The sequence below is a fragment of the Helianthus annuus genome, chromosome 1 (assembly GCF_002127325.2).
Source record: "Helianthus annuus cultivar XRQ/B chromosome 1, HanXRQr2.0-SUNRISE, whole genome shotgun sequence".
Taxonomy (NCBI): Eukaryota; Viridiplantae; Streptophyta; class Magnoliopsida; order Asterales; family Asteraceae; genus Helianthus; species Helianthus annuus.
Genome location: NC_035433.2, coordinates 120308863 through 120327480, shown reverse-complemented (window position 1 = coordinate 120327480; position 18618 = coordinate 120308863). Strand labels below are relative to the sequence as shown.

Below are 18618 nucleotides of genomic sequence, written 5' to 3'. Positions count from 1 at the left end.
TCTAAAATGTGTAGTCTAATGTTATCAACGAATCAAGTCAACAAAGTCAACGCCAACAAGCGAAAGGCAACGCGCAAGTCGACACGAGAAGGTCGAAGAATGATATGGCGCGTGGAAGTTCGAGATATGACAGCTTTATTGCTTTGGATAATTAAATATATTTTGTTTTAAACAAAATATATTTATTATCTTGTTTTATTAGTCTTGATGTTTATTGCTACTTTTAGTAAGTTTTAATCTCTAGGGACTTAATTGTAATTAGCCAAAAATGGTAAGGCTATAAATAGATAGAGATGATTAGGGTTTTGGTAACACACTTAGAGAGAGATTTGGGGGCTATATTGTATTCATCATTTGCAAATCATTTCAAGGGTTTTAAAGATATATTTTTTAGTGTGTTCATCTTTGTATAGGAATCAAAGATGAACACACTAAAAAATATATCTTTAAAACCCTTGAAATGATTTGCAAATGATGAATACAATATAGCCCCCAAATCTCTCTCTAAGTGTGTTACCAAAACCCTAATCATCTCTATCTATTTATAGCCTTACCATTTTTGGCTAATTACAATTAAGTCCCTAGAGATTAAAACTTACTAAAAGTAGCAATAAACATCAAGACTAATAAAACAAGATAATAAATATATTTTGTTTAAAACAAAATATATTTAATTATCCAAAGCAATAAAGCTGTCATATCTCGAACTTCCACGCGCCATATCATTCTTCGACCTTCTCGTGTCGACTTGCGCGTTGCCTTTCGCTTGTTGGCGTTGACTTTGTTGACTTGATTCGTTGATAACATTAGACTACACATTTTAGACCCAACAATCTCCCCCTTAGGCTAATGTTATCAAGCTCTTGTATCATCTTTAGAACCGTCAACTTCATGCATGTTGCAATCTTCAATTTGGCAAGCTTCAGTCTCAATTTTAGACCCAACAATCTCCCCCTAGACTGATGCTTTCCAAATTTTCTTCACTGAAGATCTTCTTTTGACACTTTGTTCTTTGAGTACTTTATCTGGATAAGCTCCCCCTTTTTGCATGCATCATCTTTGACAAACATGAACAACCTTTTTCAACTCTCTTTAGCTTGAGTGAATCAGAAGACGTAGGAGGAGGATTCCTAGCTTGGTGTCTTCTATAATCTTCAGGAAACCAATGCTTTGGTCTGGTATCTTGCTCAATTGATGATCGGCCATCATTGCAGCAAATAGTCGAAGTAACCTGTTCACAGACATAAACACAACTCCACATTTTCTTTTAGACTGATTCAAAGTACAGACAAAACCGTATTCATTTGTAGTGTGCAATGGAAAGAGTATCTCATGCGGTTTGAGACACGATTGATGTGATATGGAAGACTTAGAAAAACAACTGTACACAAATAAAAAATATTTTGAGATTTTAGAGTTAAATTTTTGTTTTTTTTTTAATTAATTATATATATATATATATATATATATATATATATATATATTTTTAAGTTTCAACCTTGAGATATAGATCTGATCAAATACGAGATCATACCAACTTGAAAAGTCTAGCCACACTTCAACTTTCTTTAGGATAGCTACGACTCAAGAACGATTGCTAGTATGTTTGTCCGCTTAAATCCATGCACCATTCTTTCGACATACATCCGGTGAACTTGTTATCATGTTTTGGTAAATATTGACAAAAATTCGATGGCCCCCACACAGGCTATTTAGAATAGAAAAACATTACGCCCGTGAGTCCCACATCAGGACATACCCCCGCGATCAAGGTATGCACAAAGATTCCTCATAACAGGTGAGTATATTGGTTTCATTCTCTTCAACGATAGAGCGGAGATCAGGTCTGTACTTTCGTACAACAGAGATCCCAAGAACTACCGAGGGCTAAGACAGATAGTTTGGTGAACAGGTCAGTACTTCCGTACAGCAGAGTGACCAAACTAATCTATCTAGGTTTTGGCCAAAAATGGCACTTATTATGAGAAGGGTTTTGGCCAAATATGGCACTTATTATGAGAGGGGTTTGGCCTTTTTTTTTTTTTTTTTTTTTTTTTTGAGGCACTTATTATTAAAAGAATATCATAGCGTCTAGGTCAGCATGTATCTGGATGCAGCAGAAGAACGACTATGATATCCTCCGAATGAAGTACCAATATAAAGACCCGAAATCTCAGACTTTGGCAATCTGTCAACGCAAGATTCAAGACCATTAAGCCATATGCCACAACGTGTTACCCACAAGAATGCATAATGCTGTGGAAATCCAGAATTTTTGTGTAGACTTTATCTTTATCACCAAGATGCAGTTTACTTGTCTGAAATGCTGAACCTACCGACATATCGTTAACTTGGAGCCGTATCCTCCATCAGATCCTATTCATGCGAAGACATATCAAGTTAGTTCCTATCATTTCTCATATAAGATCATGATTATTTTGCAATAATCACATCTCATGGTCTAGGAAGTATTTTAATACTCCCCCTAAAATTTTATTTATGTACAATCAATTACTGAAAAATTAAAAATTATAAAACAAGTATTTACAAAATAAAGTCTTCCACATCAGGTACACAAAAGCATATGTCAACAAGAAAATGAGTGTGTTACAGTACAGTTAAGTGTGCAACCAGGTTAGATACCATAACCAAACCTGTGATTTTCCCCAACTTGTATCTAGAACAACCACTGATAATAACCGGTGTTACTAACAGTCCTCCTTGGATGTTCCTACACTCATAAGCAATTCAGTTAGAGAGTGGAACCCAAGCCATCGTAGTCTTGGGTTCTCCCCTTTCATCAAAATAATAAACCTCCCGATATGCCAAATCTTTTCCCTCATTGATTTCTTTTACAACCACTTGTTTGACTCGCCAAACTTGTGTTGGTTTAAAAATTTTGTTTGTAAAAGACTTAAAGTTTGAAACAATCTTATGTTTAAGACCCGGAGGGAAAGATTGAGGTTTTGATGTGTTGGTCCTTTTCATCTTTGAATCATGTGAAACCGGCTTCACATGTGGAGATCTGGATTGAAAGTTTTTCATCCGATCTTTTAAAGATGTGTGGTTTTTACCTTTTGATCCAGAGAAGCAATATTGGTTGTGTTTACCGTCTGGAGCGTGTCGTTCTGGGCATTGTTTGAGCAGATGACCTTCTTTTCCACACCTAAAACAAGCCTTGAATGGCTTTTGAGACTTTGAAGTTCCGTGTGATGCAACTAGGGGTGGGGATTGCTTTGAGCTTGACTCAGCATGTTCACAAACGTGTGGTTCGACGACTTCAGATGATCTTTTGATCTTTGACTCCCCAGGACTTTCATTCACCACTGATTCATCATCTGAGCTTGTGTAGTCTTCAATAATTAAGTGTTCTTCTAGTGGATCTTGATTGACTGGACCTGCAGTGTCATTTGAGGTTGTTGATTGTTGAACACTCGATGGTTCAAGGTTTTCAACCTTTCTACCATCATCTGTTACTGAAGTTTCTGAGTCATCTGAGCTTTCCCATTCTTGGTATGATTGAAAATCTAAGTCGCCTTGATCCTCACTTGAGCTTCCTTTGCCGCCTTCTGAAGTTGTGGTGCTTGAGTCTTCGCTGCTACTTTCTTCATTTAGCTCTTTCTCTGACTCCGACGTACTTATGTGAGAAGGAACAAATTCTGGAATTTCCTCCTTGAGGAATTTTCCGAATCTGTTTTGTTTCAATTCTGGAACAAACACAGGAGGTTCACACACACCTTTTTCATCACAAAAGGCAGAATTCAAATCAAAACATTCAACCACTACATTATTGTGGTTGTGGGTGTTTGGTTTAGGCACATGCCCATTGCAGTCATCCCGAATTGAAGTTTTGTTTGCTTTATCACAATTCCAGGCGAACCAGTTAACAGTGGAATAACTGTCGCCTGAATAACCTATCCCTATTTTTGTTCCACCACAGTCATCATCGCATCCATCTTCGTCACGCTCAATCACATCTGCACTGTTATCAGAAAGGTTAGCAACCTCTTCATTTTCACAAGAAACATTTTCAACAACATGATCATTTTCATCAATCAAATCATTATCGGGATGAGGAGATGGCATGGGTACATAGTTTTTGCTATGTGGAGGAAGAAAGAGTTTTCTTTCATTTCCAAGCTTATCTTTGTACCCGATTCCATCCTTCACATATGTCGGTCGTTGGCAATTTTTAATGTCGACCAGTGCCTTTTTACTTACGTTCCATTTATCAATTATGATTTGCAATCTATTGTTTTCATTCTGAGATTTTTCTAATCTTTCAGTTAAGTCGTTTATGACAAAATCTTTTCTCAAAACAAACTCTTTTAAAGTCTGCATTTCAGCTAAAGTCGAATTCAACTTTCTCTGATATGCAGCTTCATTTTCTTTCAACTCTTTGTTAAATTGCAAAACTTTTTCTTTGTCTCTAATTAGGTCACGGTTGAGGGATTTGTAATGTGCCACGACGTTCACACATGGTTGGGAACATAATTTGACTTTAAACTCGTAAGGAATGTTGTTTGCCAAGTCTTCCTCATCCCTTTCTTTGTTGGATTCCATTTCAATCGCCTCTTCAGGAATCTTTTCTTCTATCTTTTCACTTGCTGCACTGCTCCCTTCTTCCTTCTTCACAGCTTGAGCATCATCGACCACAGTATTCATTTCATTACATTGTGGAGCCTTTTCAGAGTTTGCGGAAGCATTGTTAAAGTTTGACGCTTTTGCAGCTTGTGAGCTAGAGTCTTTGGAGATTGTTGGGGGTACAGATGTCATGTTCTTGTGCGCATCAGCAGATTGGACAGATTTATGAGGATGTTCGACTTGATCTCTTTCGAAAGATTCTAGAGCATCGATCACATCTGATAACGTGATTGGATTCCAGTTGTTTAAGAAACTTTGTTTAATGTTCATACATTTTAAGCTCCACTCTTTTGAAAGTGAGTTCAAAAGTTTACTGATTGCAGCGCGGTTGGTGATGTGATTACCGGCCTTTTTCATTTTCGCCATCATGTTTAAAAATCGCCTGATGTAATCTGATAAGCTTTCCCCACGTAATCCGCTGAACATGTCATATTCCTTTTGGACCATGTTTCTTTTGTTCCGAATCAGTTCCTTGTCTCCTTCATAGAAATCAATCAACGCTAACCAAAGTTCATTCGCCGTCGTGTACTCTTCAAACATGTTGTAGTCGTTCGTTGATAGGGCCATTGTTAAAGCAGCGTGAGCCCGACGGTCACGTTGGATCAATGCCTTGTCTTTATCTGTGTAAGTTGAGGGATCGTTGTTGACTACGCGCATGTCATCACGAACGGTCATGGGGACGTGAGGTCCAACAGTGATCGAGATCCATTGGTTATAGTCCGTGTACTCGAAAAAGGACTTGATTTGGTTTTTCCAACTGCTGAAATTGTATGATCCTTTCAGCTTCGGTGGTCGTGTTGCAGTTCCTGTTTCATGTTCAACTTGTGCAATGCGAGTTAGCTGATTTTGAAACATTGTTGTTGTTTTTTTTTAATTAAAAAAATATTTGTATCAGCCCGTTCAAATTACTTTGAAATTAACCCCGTATCAACCCGAAAAGTATCAACTCGAAAAGACCCAAAAATGACTTAAAAATCCCAGACCAACTCAATTTTGCGAAAACAAATTAATTTTTAAAAGACCCAAATAAAATAAACTTAAAACCCGTCCTAAAACTGATTAAAATTATAGGCCCAAAAAATAAAAGTTTTAAAACCCGGTCTGACAAACTAGACTTTAATTTTAGAATGTATATACAATAGAAATTAATTAAAACCTAAATCCATAAATGTTGTGATATTATAGGCCTAAAAATTGGATTGTAAAAGTTATAAGTTAAAATATCTAGTTAATAAATATCGGACTTCAAGATGTAATAAAATCTAGTTAATCTTGACCTTTTTTTTTTTTTAATATCAACATCCAGTATGATGACCTAGGGACTTATCTCATTTTCAAATGAGAAACCCTAAAAGTTAAACAGCCGCCGCCAACGAAGTTCCTTCCTCCTCTCTATTATGCAGACACAAAACAAAAGCAAACAAATCTCAGATTATCTTCTACTCCTCTCTCAACAGATCTCGTTCGCGAAAACAGATTAATCGAATGGAGCCGGAGGTGATTAAGCGTAGAGGAAGGAAGAGGAAGAGGAAGGGAGGAGAAGATGTGGTGGTTAACGGACGGAGGTGAATCGGAGGAGACGGCGGTGCGGTGGTGCTCGAAGTGGTGCAGTTTGATACGGTGGTTGGCGTAGTTGTGGTGTCCTCCGACGGTGTACGGTGGTTGGATTTAAGGTGATGGTGTGATCGGAGCGAGGGGCGGCGGCGGAGAAGGGTGAACGACGGTGGTGGAGGGTGAAAGATGGTGAAGTGATTGTTGTACGGATGGCGGAGGCGTTTGAGTGTTGTACGGATGGCAGAGATGACCGGTGGTCGGAGATGTAAGGTGGAGATGGTTTTCTGTGGTTTTGTTTGCAGTAAGAGGTTTATTGTAGGGTAGGGTTCGAAATTTTAAAGAGTTTGCAGTAAGAGGTTTATTGTAGGGTAGGGTTGGTTTTTTTTTTTGTGGTTTTGTTTTTCTTTTGTTTGAAGATTGTGGATGGAAAGTTGAATCCACACAAAACTGTTTCTACTCTTTCTTAAGAAAAATAATTTCGCCGGCTTTACTTAAAATCGCCGGAGTAACGACTCCGAAAAACGGTGACTTACCGGCGTATTTAATACGTCGGAGAACTTGAACTCGCGTTCAAGGTTTAATTTCGCCGGAAAAGTTTGCCGGAATTTTTAAATTCGCCGGAAAGTCACCGGAAAACTCAAATTCGCCGGAACTTTCAATAAAATCGCTGTGTTCAAAATAAAATCGCTGTATTCATAAATAAAAACGCCCAGATCTTGAATATAAACTCCCAGATCTGTTCGAAACCCCCAAAATGATATGAAAGATGACTCTAAATCTTTCTAATCACACTTTTATCAGCTCTCAATCAACAAACAAACATTTTAAACCCTTTTAAACACAAGATTTTGAAGAAATAGTGAATAAAATCAAAAACCCTAAAAACTTCAAAACTTTTTCAAATAAAAATCAGATTTTTATGATGAATTTGAAGATTGTTGAATCCCAAATTCGAGTACCAAGCTCTGATACCAAATTGTAGGATCAAATCGAGCCAAAAATCTGATTTTGTATAGGAATCAAAGATGAACACACTAAAAAATATATCTTTAAAACCCTTGAAATGATTTGCAAATGATGAATACAATATAGCCCCCAAATCTCTCTCTAAGTGTGTTACCAAAACCCTAATCATCTCTATCTATTTATAGCCTTACCATTTTTGGCTAATTACAATTAAGTCCCTAGAGATTAAAACTTACTAAAAGTAGCAATAAACATCAAGACTAATAAAACAAGATAATAAATATATTTTGTTTAAAACAAAATATATTTAATTATCCAAAGCAATAAAGCTGTCATATCTCGAACTTCCACGCGCCATATCATTCTTCGACCTTCTCGTGTCGACTTGCGCGTTGCCCTTCGCTTGTTGGCGTTGACTTTGTTGACTTGATTCGTTGATAACATTAGACTACACATTTTAGACCCAACATAAAGAAAATGGTTTAATGAAGGAGGTGTGGGTGTTACTGTTGGATGGGACGACGCCGGAGTGGCGGTGGTGAGAAGGGGGAGGAGGTGGCGGTGGTGGTGGTGGTGCTATAGAGAGAGAGAAGAGAGAGAGAGAGAGAGAGAGAGGGGGAAGAGGTGGCGGTGGTGGTGGTGGTGCTATAGAGAGAGAGAGAGAGGGAGAGAAGAGAGAGAGAGAGCTGATTATTTTGATCTGGGTTTTATTGCTAAAAAATGAAATTTAAAAAAATGACCAAAATGCCCCTGCACTAAAGGACAAAATAATCAGTTTTCAACAGTCAAAATAGTGGGTTTTTGGATTTTGGACTAAAATGGCAACAAAATGCAAACCATAGGGACCCAGATGTAAAAAGTTTGAGATTTGGACTAAAATGGCAAAAATGCCCAAACCACAGGGACCAAAATGGCTGTTTACTCTTACTTATTTTATGTTTAATATTTAAAGCATATTATATAAGTTTTTAGATGGTGTTTGTAAGGTTTAATTGCCTTGTGTAACTTTGGTTGACATCTATCATTGAAATAAGATCGAACGTAATTTGCTTTTGCTTCATGTTTATCAGCTGGTCACATATTCATGTGTTGCAATTTGGAAAGATGACCGAATAGAGTTATACGTTACTGGTAAAAGTTTTCCCAGCTTGCTGCCGATGTATGCCGTGTGGGTTGTCGCCAGAACCTTGCCAATGTTCGTCTGTTAACTACCGGATGGAGTACTTTCGTGAACCTAAAAAAGCTTGTTGCTGGTGATTCCATCATGTTCATGCGAGCAGATAACGGTGAACTTTATGTCGGAATTAGACGTGCTAAAAGAGCGGGGATCGGTGGGCCCAACTCCACATCAGGCTGGAGTTCTTCCTTCTTTCAGGAAACCGGGAATAAGTTGATTAACAGAGGATTCATCGCGTCTAAGTTGGTTTATGGGAACCGTTTCTAGTTAGGGTTTGTTGGGTTGTTTGTAGCTAGGGTTCAGAATGCTTGAAGTTTTATTATAAACACCATGGTGAAAGTTATCATCTTTTGGGTCAAGTGAAGCAACGAATGGAGGAATATATTTTATTTATTTTATGTTTAATATATGAAGCATATTATATAAGTTTTTAGATGGTTTTTGTAAGGTTTAATTGCTTTGTGTAACTTTGATTGACATCTATAATTGACATCTATATACGGAACACAATTCTTCGAGAACTAGAAAAGGAGAGAATACAGAACGAGATTCTTTGAGAACTAGAAAAGGAGAAAATACGGAATGAGATTCTTCGAGAACTACGTATGAAACTGGGTAGCAAGAAGATGAAGAAGAAGGGTTGTAAGAAAGAAAAGAAACATTAGAAACCATGTTAATTAAAAAGTTTTTGGTTGAAGTTTGAGTAATTGTAATTGGTGATTACTGATTAAGACTTTGTTATGGTTTGGTAGGTTTTATTTTGAAACATTGTGTTTAAGGTTTCTTGTTATGAAAAGTCCTTGTTTTGAAGTCCAATCTTGGGTGGAAAAGATTTGAATATTAATTAATGTCCATGAACCATGAAATAACTCAACCCCCTTTTGTTACACCAATATACCCACCCACCCATCCACACACACCATTTCACCTATACTCTTCACCTACTTCCACTGGAAAATCAACAATCTTCTGTCGGAAAACAAACCGTCATGGCTGAAGCTTTTGGTATTTATATAATATCCATTATTTCCTTGGTGGTTTCTGTACACATCCCCACACGACATGGCGTCTAAACCCTTGAATCCCGACGCTTCTCCTTACATTCTTCACCATTTCCTGAATTCGAGTTCATTAAGAAGTAATGACTACTGACTAATTGCAAGACTGTTTGTCGGGCTTCCAATGCTCACACAGGGTGATAAACAACGCCGATCTGTAATTGGAGAACCGTTGTGGATGGTAGTTACCCGGTCCTCTGCCGCCTTGGTAGTTGTTACCATATCCATTAACCCCTTGGTAGTTGTTACCATATCCATTATTTCATTAAGTTAAGCTTGATCTTATTTCATGTTCTAACAATTTGTAACGATGTTAGGTAATTAAATGCATGCATGTTATACGACGGGAATATAATTATTATTTTTTCGGTTGTATAGCATATTATACGATCATTTTTTTATTGTATACGGCCCGTATAAAGTTATACGAGTCATATACAACCTTTATTAATTTTTTATTCGCTCGTATACTCAATATACGAGCACTGTTTTATGTCTTGTATATTATACGGCCCGTATATAATTAACCAATTTTTTTTAATTAGTATATGTAGAATTGACGAAAACGCAGTCGGAAAATCAAATATGATCGAACGTATTTGCTTTTGCTTCATGTTTATCAACTGGTCACCTTAACTTAAACTTTTCATCATTACAAATTGTTAGAGCATCAAATAAGATCAAACTTTTCATCATTACAAATTGTTGAAACATCAAATAAGATCATCGTTTGAACTGTCGGAGAAGGCCCATCGGTTACCGTGGAATGCATCCTTAAACTTGATAGCAGCTTTAGCATTTATAAAGTTTACAAAAGCAAACCCAACATTGACTCGTGTGTTGCAGTTTGGAAAGATGACCGAATAGAGATCATAGCCAACCTAAATCTACGAATTCCTGCGACTTGTATTTATCAATAATGATCTGATATAGAGTTATACGTTCCTTGTAAAAGTTTTCTGGGTCTGTTAAGAATTTGGGTGATGATGAAGGTTCGTTTGGGGAGAATGTTCTGGAAATTGAAGGAAAAGGAAGGTTTTAACACCCTAACATGTAGCCAGAAGATTTAACCGAAAAATGTAGCCATGATCAAATGGGAGAGTCTTAGAAAGAGTTTGGGAAGTAGAGAAGGGTCTTTCTATAGACAGGTGTACACGTAGAAAAACTATAGATACGCACGTATGCGTATCTATGTCTAGAGAGAGAAAGTGGTGATTGGATTGGAGACCCAAGTGAAAAGGTTTTTAGAAGTGTGAGAGTGGACTAGAGTTCTGAACACCATTTAAATGTACTTTCATGTCCGTTAAAAAATTGTATGCTCTGTTAATCCAAACATATGATCGCCTTTTGCTCTTGCTTCATGTTTATTAACTGGTCTTTTGTTTGAAAAATGAGATTCGTTTCAAAGCAAAAAGACATCAGTTGTCTTTGATACTGAAAATAACTGAAACCAGATCAACGCCGTATGTGTGGATTGTTGAAGTGGTTGTGTGGATGGTTAGAGACATAGATCGACGCCGTATGTGTGGATGATTTTTTCTGGGTGTGATTGTGAGTGGGTTTTCCGCTTAGTTGATCTGTGATTCGTGGGTTTTTTGTTGTTGTTAAACCTAACAAAATCAAAACCCAAATTTCTCCAATTTCAATATCAAATCAATACAAACGATACGCAGATTACAGATATTGAAAGTTCTCAAACCAAACAACATATGAATAACCACACACATCAATGTACTACCTTATCATTAAGCACAGTAGCTTTATTATGCCTCATATACTTATGCATCCCATGATTGACCGCAACCCGAGCAAGCCTCTCATTACTTACATTCGCAGCCCGAAGCCGCGAGAGTTTACCCGCATCAACCTCCGAATATTTCAAGAAGAAAAAGTTCGATATCGCTAGTGTGATAACCGATTGCTCATCTCTAGATTTATATAGTATAAAAATGGACAAAAAGTTATAATGAAACAATGTAATTTGTTTAAAGAGTAGACTAATATAATGAAAAAATGAAGGGAAAAGAGATAAAAAGTTATGTCACATATGTTGTATTATTGCATGTACCTTGTTAAAATGCTCATATTGCCTGTAACCATAGACCCAAAACACCATATGTAAGATGCTGAAGGCAAATACCTCTCTCGGTTTCCTAAAAAAACAATAAAAATTTGAATAACAGGTTTCAGTAACTCATTAAAAAAACAGCATTTCAAAAGCATGGGATAATTAATGTAGTGAATGGCGTAAAATATACGGATTTAAGGAAAGGATAAATAAAGCAAGTAGATTATACCTTTTGCATGCTTGAAAACACGCATAATATTATGAGTTTTAGTGTCCCAGACTCAAACGCATTCTCTGCTCCGGCAACCAATTGAAGTCCATCCAGTGCAAAAGCCAAAAAGCATATAGTCGTACTGTTAAATTGAGAGTAGAGTTAATTGCCATTTACGTCCTTGTGGTTTGTCCACTTATGCCATTTCAGGCCAAATCTCAAAATTGTACTATTTCCCTCCCTAACATTCTCGAAAATGGCATTTCAGTCCAAAAAATTACCCACAGTTAAAAAGTTAAGTTTAATGAAGGGTAAAATTGTCATGTATAATTTGATTTATTTTCACTTTATTTATTAATATATTAAATTGTGGGACTCAAAATCATATTTATATTAAATATATCAATTTATATATGTATAATATTAACCGGCTGGGATCGGTTTTTAACCGGTTTTTTGCCAAAAAAAAAAACGTGGGTTTGTAACCGGTTTTTTAAAACCGGTTTTCAGATCAAGAATAGTAACCAGTCACAAACCGCTGGTTCGGTTCTAAAACAGGTTAAAAAAACCGGTTTCGGTTTTTTTTTTCCGATTAGCGTTCTAAAACCGGTTTTTTTGTACACCTCTAACGCCACTGCATGGACATAAACGCATATTGCAGCAAATATGTCTTCAATAGACTGATCATCGTCTCCAAGACCAACAGAAATAAGCCGCTTTGCACCTTGTTCAGTTAGTTTCTAATCTATCAACAATGTAATTTGTTTAAAGAGTAGACTAATATAATGAAAAAATGAAGGGAAAAGAGATAAAAAGTGATGTCACATATGTTGTATTATTGTATGTACCTTGTTAAAATGCTCATATTGCCTGTAATCGTAGACCCAAAACACCATATGTAAGATGCTGAAGCCAAACACCTCTCTGGGTTTCCTAAAAAACCAATAAAAATTTGAATAACAACAGGTTTCAGTAACTCATTAAAAAAACAGCATAACAAATTAATAAAAAGTTATTAAGAGTATATTAAACCAAAACCTGCTATCCATTGTAACCAAAAAAATTCAAAAACCGTTGAAAATTGACCGAACCATCCAAATGAAGCTAAATCGGTCATATGGCTAAGCTAGAACTAATATATTTAAGTTCACGTTTTGAAAAACATGGTTTCACAGTTCGAACACTTTAGGTTAAAAAAAACTACACCCAAATCAACTAAAGTTACAAACAAAGTGATTGAGATTATAACCAAATAAAGCACAAGTACAGCTACCAATTTACTAACCATGGCAGAAAGTATATGAAATATGCATGAATATGATCATGTGGGACCCATAAATACGAAACTCGATTAGTTTAGTACCTCAAAATCATTCATCAAACATAAATGCTCACAGTTTATGTGCCATGAAGACTTGATGTACAACATACACATAATCACATACATGAAAAACCGACACTCAGGCTTCCTATAATTCCTCATTTTCGAGTTTGGTTTTGGGTTCAGGTTCCGGTTCCATAGGCACAGTAACATCCGCATTGGTATCTTTTTCATCAGTAGCAAGTGTGTCAGTTTTTTCCTCCACCACATCATATTGTTGCAGCTGATGCCTTAATCTTTTGATCCCGGCTTCTCTGTCGTTAAGCTTCTCTTCTAAGATTAGCAGCTGAAAAGGAAACGGGTTGAATGAGTTAAACGGGTCAGAAATTATATACTGTGACAACTCGTAATTTGAACCCACTTGGTGTAACGATACGTGCTTATATGAACCTCGTTGATTTAAATGAATGATGTGTTACGTGTGTTGTGTATATTATATGTATGTATGTTGATGGCCCGATCGCACAACACCCACTTGACCGCACAAGCCCATTCGGGCTTTACACTTGCACACGGATAGGTGGTAGCCCAAGTGATGGATTCGGCCCATCCTCCCTTAGCCGATTAACACATGGGGGTGTTGTAACCATCCCTTACTTTTATCAAAAAAATCACAACAACAAACCCTACCTCCACAAGTGTGTCGGCAGTAGCAGCAGCCCCTCCATCTCATCATATCAATCGATCAACCTAGATTCTTGGTTAGTAAATCATATTTGTTGACTGTTATGATTGTGTATTATTGTTCATAGGTAGCAACTCGGTCCGATGATATATACATGTTTCCATATTGCGTTTTGCCATAGATTCAATGTGTTGTAAATTAGTGATGGGTTGTTATGACATGTATGTAACCTAGGAGAAGGTGTCGATAAATTAGCATATTGTTCTTTGTATAAATTACGTTTTGCTCCAGGAAGAGAATATTCATGATTTCATGTGTTTATGATGATTAGAAGAACACCAATATCTAATGTACATGATGATTGAGACAATAATTGTTGAATTTAGGAAAAGTGGCAGGCCCTCACATGGTTTGGTGTAACAACTAGCACATGAGTTATCGGCCCAAGGTGTGTGGGTCACCCACTTCTGAATTAATTCAGTAATAATCATATGAATGTCTAATAGTGGCGGCCATGTGCCATGTTCTATCATTGTAGCTTTGATATGTTAGCATTGATTTAATCAAATAAAGGGGATTGTATCAGTGAAGTCTCATGTGTATAGGTTAGGTAGTGGGCTAGTAGAAGTAGATACCAGAACCCTTCAGTGAATGCAGTTCACTAACTAGTGATCGGCCCAATCAAAGAGCCTAGAAACCTAGTACTTGTCAGCCATGATCTGAAGAATCATCGGGCTTTAATAGTGACCAGAGACTTGTCCTTTAACATGTCAAATTGTGACATCATGCCACTATTTTGGTTCAGTTAATTCTCGCTCAGTTTTGAGCATATGCTTTGGGCCGCACAACAGTTACAATAGACCGAAACCGAGCCCAGTTACATCATCACACACGGAACCGAATTGGGCCTAGTCGGATGGGCTGCGGTGCCTGGTCGAGTCGCGGGCCTGTTGTACAGTCGGATGGTGCATGTTTAAATTGTTATCTTGATGCTACTGGTAGATTATGGTGTAATTGGTGTGTATAAAAGTTGTGTATAAAAGTTCATGTGCTAGATAAACAACATTTAAATGCGTTATATATAGTACACCACTTCTAGTTGTTATGTGTTGCATGGTTGTGAATGTGATCATACCTGGATACGAGCCTAATGTTAAGTGGAATCAATAATATAGGACGTGGTTGACCATCTTTAATTCAAGAACCTTTTGTGTATCTTACCGAGCAAACCAAGGTGAGTTCATTGCATTTTCTCAAGCATGCGTCCCGGTGGTTTGGGACAACTGGTAAACATTTGGAAGGGAAACTTGGGGTAAACAACTGGAACATAGAAACAATCATCTACCGGATTGCCTGTAAGGCAATGGGGTAATTAGTTGATAGCGCTATTAGGTTTGGCACCCTCACACCGGGCCGTAAGGACGGGCGTGAACTAATTACTGGGATAACTTGTGAATACAACGCGGATATAAGACCTCCTACAGCTTGTCAAGGTTGTTTGATACCTTGACTTTGACCAATGCCTGGTTATGGGCATTGGGGTTAGGCATTCCCATCATTGACGCTGCATACGGTACAATAATCAAATCGGTCGTTAAGGGGTACACACTCCCCGGATACATATGGGCACACTCCCTAGGGTATCTAACGTGAACGACATCGTAACGCAACATTGAATCGCATTAACATACATCTGGTAACACAACACGTTAACAAAACCTTGAACTCACCAGCGTAGTCTGACACACTTGTTTGCATGCTTGTAGGTCATTAACGTTTGGAACATGGACTTGCTATCTGGGAGTGCTGGAGTGGTCATGGATCGAGACTCTTGGATTCACTTATAAACAATACATTGATTTTGATTATTATTATGAAACGATTGCTAAACGATTACATGCTTCCGCTACACAACTTTTGAGAATTGATAACATGTTGACATCTTATTTTAGTAATTAATGTCATGACTTATTTAAATATTTATCATTGGTTCAATGTGATTGGTGGCTCGAACTCTGATGCGTAACACGCCTCGCGGGGTTTCCGCAGGTGGAATTTTGGGGGTGTTACATATAATGTGTACTCAAATGGTGATAACATCCCAAATCATTTTATTAAAAATAATTATAATGCTTATTTCGGTAATACAGTTTTTTAATCATGTGTAATACATTGATTATTTATGAATTCAAAAAAATTGACAAAAAGATTTAAGATAGGTTGGCCCAGCCGGACTGAAACGTGATCACATGGCTGATAATAAGTAATAAATGAGAGTTAACTGTTATTGTCATCCTTGTGGTTTGTCCAACTATGCCAGTCTAGGAAAAATTTAAAATTTGTATGACATTCTTGAAACATGCCAGTTCCGTCCAAAAACTTAATGCCGTTTAATGAAGGGTAAAAACATCATTTTTCTTTATTTTTTTCTTAATTTCTTAAACCCTTATCAATAATAGGATTAAAAGAGGGAATAAGAAAAGGAAAATGACGGTTTTACCCTTCATTAAACAATAGGTTTAAACAGACGTTAGTTTTTTGGACGGAACTAACACGTTTCAAGAAGGCCAGAGACGGAAATGGTACAAATTTGAAATTTGTCCTTCATTGGCATAATTGGACAAATCACAAGAACAAAAATGGCAATTAACTCAATAGATAATTATAAGCACAAGGGTTGAGAGAGAGACCATCTCATTTGATTTTTCAACATCATCCGTCAGTCCCTCCATATGCTTGCATAAACCTGCAATAAAGTAAATAAATGACATTAAGCATGTAAATAATCAACCTATTAAAATGGAAAAAGGTGGCTCTATGGGTCCCTCCCACATCAAAGTGAAATTCCTATATATGTATAATCATAATGGCATTTTGAGAAACTGACTATAGGAAGATAGTTCATAAGAAATACGCGTGAGAACAAGTATCAGTTTCATGATTGCGGTCGTTTGACCAGCAAAAGTCAAAACTGAAAATCTATTCTGAGATAATGATTTCTTCAAAATCTCATCTCATTGTAGATCCAAGATCTACGACTGAGGCCAGCATAACCACCATAAGGAAAATACTGATGAAATTTAGCAATCTACATTACTTATGTTTTTAGCTGATATACGAAAATGGGACTACATAAGTTGGTGGCAAACCCAAAAACGCCTAAATTCTCAGTATTTTTAATGTATGATTCTGCAAAGTTCGAGAACCACCACCAACCCAATAACTAATTGTACTTAGCATCAACATTATTCAATAAAAAACATATAATATAAAGATTGTCACTTTTCTTGAAGAGCATTAACAAAACATATAATATAAAGATTGTCACTTTTCCTGAAGAGCGACTATAAAGCAATTACAGAACTTGGAATAATGCAATCAACAGAGCTAGATTATGCATATATTCCAAGTTAGTGCTTATCTTTGAATAATTACAGAACTTCAATCCCAATTCATTACTCACCAAAACCTTAATGGCTTGACAAAGTATACTTTTTAATCAAAACTGCAAATCAAAAGTACTCATCCGATTCAGACCCAAAGCAAAATTTTTGAAATATATAATCCAAATATGTACTTTTTCCTTTATGTTATATAGTAATAAAGTTACATTCTTTAAGACCATTTGAATGTGCAAACAATCGATCTACATCAAATATATATAATCTTCAATCATTAAGAAGCATCACCTAGAGAAAAAGCCCTATGTGGGTTTCCTTTAAGCTATAACAGATTTAGGTTATAAATATAGAAAATTTTGAAATCATACCAGGAACGCTCTTGCTCGTCTTTGTCTTCGAAGACAAAAACTTTAGAAATATATTTAAAAAACAACGAACCGTCACTGAATATAAAAGGTTGGTTGAGACGAATCCAAGATCTGAAGAGTTGAGTTGTAGGGTTATATGAACAAAAAATCATACCTTGAAAATCTTCATCTTTGCTCTTAACACAGAGTCATCTCTTCGTACTTGAATCCGGACCATAAACCCTATGAACACAAACTCACTTGTTAATCGGAAAGAAAACATAAATCAATCACGTGGAGAGAGTGGATATGCTTACCATGAGCGCACATGTAATTGACACAGCCCACACTGCTTTTTTTTTATAATCTCAATAGATGTAACAAAACTTAACAAATTAAAACCCTAATTTGAACTGATTGGTAAAAAAGAATGTAATATGAACAAAAATAAACAATAATATGAACAAATCAATGTAGCCAATACCACATGATCCAATCGGCTTGAATCGCCATCGCCTTCATCTTCTTGAATCGGCAAATCGCCATCACCTTCATCTTCTTGAATCGGCAAAGAGAGAGGGGGAGAGAGCATATGGGGGCGGGATTTGGGATGAGATCCAGAACCCCTAATTATAAAACATTCATACAGAATAATAATTATCAGCTTAAAGAAAACTAACATTGATCACAACTTAAAGAAAATTGTTTCAAAATCATCATTTGGCTGCAAAATGATTGGCAAATTACCAAAGCATCTTCAATCTTGATATCTTTTCAAGTAATTCACTTTAAGTAAATTGACAAAATTCATAAAGAATCGGTGTATTTATTTAAGAAACAATTCATTTATTTAACAAATAGTTAATTTATTTTATATATTTATTGAAAGAAAGATTAATCTCAAATATGCCATGAAATGCCTCAAAAACAAAAGTTTAATTATTTTCTTGAAACAGATGTAATACTAAACACAAACCCTAAACCTAAATTAGACATCAAATTAAACTCAAACTGTGATTTATAAACCTTCAGTCGTTCGATTCCCCTTCACAAAGCCATCACTAATCTGATTCATTGATCAGTGCACTCAGTTACTGTCGTGACCTAGATTGGCCTCAAATCTACTACCGCGCCACCTTTAAATCGACCCCTTTGCAGCTGCAACCCGTTAAATAACGATGATTGA

General features: G+C 36.5%; 1 long non-coding RNA gene across 3 annotated transcripts; it reads right to left on the bottom strand.

Annotated features, from left to right (window-relative positions):
* Positions 1 to 11395: 11395 nt before the first annotated feature.
* On the bottom strand, positions 11396 to 18176 carry LOC110875041. Of its 3 annotated transcripts, none has more exons than XR_004892506.1 (7): positions 17750 to 18176; positions 17608 to 17675; positions 16375 to 16430; positions 13124 to 13345; positions 12527 to 12611; positions 11697 to 11820; positions 11396 to 11552 (listed from the first exon to the last, which is right to left on the bottom strand). It is a non-coding gene; the product is annotated as an uncharacterized LOC110875041 (long non-coding RNA). The 3 variants fall into 3 exon arrangements; XR_004892508.1 differs by having other exon boundaries at positions 17917 to 18174; XR_004892507.1 differs by lacking the exons at positions 11396 to 11552; positions 11697 to 11820; positions 12527 to 12611 and having other exon boundaries at positions 13018 to 13345; positions 17750 to 18175.
* Positions 18177 to 18618: the final 442 nt, after the last annotated feature.